The sequence below is a fragment of the Jaculus jaculus genome, chromosome 9, assembly GCF_020740685.1.
Source record: "Jaculus jaculus isolate mJacJac1 chromosome 9, mJacJac1.mat.Y.cur, whole genome shotgun sequence".
NCBI classification, from domain to species: Eukaryota; Metazoa; Chordata; class Mammalia; order Rodentia; family Dipodidae; genus Jaculus; species Jaculus jaculus.
Genome location: NC_059110.1, coordinates 40,734,065 through 40,735,384, shown reverse-complemented (window position 1 = coordinate 40,735,384; position 1,320 = coordinate 40,734,065). Strand labels below are relative to the sequence as shown.

Here is a 1,320-nt window from a genome sequence, read left to right as displayed (position 1 = left end):
GATACATAGACAATTGAGTTAACAAAATAAGATAAATAATATCAAAACAGATCTAACTACTTGGAAGAAAGTTTAAACCAGGGTTGAAAAGACATGCTCAGATGAATAGTTAGCTTTGTCATTCTCAACCCCAAATTCAAGTAAACATAAAATTCAAAAATATAAAGAAAAGATATAAGGAGGTCTTCCAACAACAACAACAAAAAAAAATCGCTGGAGATACCAAAATGCATCTGAAGCCAGTAGTAGCTCCCAGGCACTGGATGGATACACTGACCAGCTTGTGTGTTTCTTGTCCACCCACTCCTCTTATAAGCTAAGAAAATGTCTGTGTGTCATAATTTCCTTAAATAACAGATGTATGCCCTTACCAGAGGTGAAGTAAAGGAGATCTGCATGCAGCCCTTCATTAAGACTGACAGCAAAGTCTGAACAGACGCAACTTACCCTGTTAGCTTTTTGGACTCAAGAATTTCTGTATCATCTATGACAGAGAGTCTCTTTGTTGTTCATTGTATTATTCCTGACTAGTCCAAGTATAAGTGGAGCAATGAGAGAAAAATATTTGTGGGCACAAGTGGAATCCCTCATCTGGGGACCCATGATGCTTGTACCATTGACTACCCTGATCCCCTCATTCAGTGAATGATACCATTCAGTCTGATTTGGATACTGGCAAGATAAATGACTTTCTTAAGCTTGACACTGGTCACCTGTGTATGGTAATTGGGGGAGCTAACTTAGGAAGAACTTGTGTGATCACCAACAGAGGAGAGAAATCCTGACTCTTTTGATGTGGTTCATATAAAAAAAAAAATGTCATTGGCAACAGCTTTGCTATCTGGCTTTCCAAAATCTTCATTATTGGCAAACACAATAAGCCATGGATTTCTCTACTCAGAGGAAAAGGAATCTGCCTCCCCCTTGATGAAGAGAAGAGACAAGAGGCTAACAGCCAAACAGAGCAGTGAGTGACACAGTTTCTAGGAGATTTGGTGAAGATGTGTTGGCACTCTTCCATTAAATGTTTGGGTGACATGCTGGAGAGATGCTTTTACTTAGCATTAAACAGCATGCTGAATTTAAAAAGTAATGAAGGACAGAAAGAAAGAAAGAGAGAGGAGGGGAAAGAAGGAAGGAAGGAAGATGGGGAGCTGGTGAAACAGCTCAGAGGGTAAGGGCACTGCTGCAGAAGCATGAAAACCTGAGTTCAATCCCCAGGTCCATGTAAAAACCTGGGAATTGGAGCCAGGTGTGGTGGTGCATGCCTTTAATCCCAGCACTCGGGAGGCAGAGGTAGAAGGATCACCCTGAGTTTGA

At 40.9% G+C, this 1,320-nt stretch overlaps 1 pseudogene; it reads left to right on the top strand.

Annotated features, from left to right (window-relative positions):
- The first annotated feature begins 227 nt into the window (after positions 1–227).
- LOC101614730 lies at positions 228–975 on the top strand (annotated as a pseudogene).
- The last annotated feature ends 345 nt before the right edge of the window (positions 976–1,320 follow it).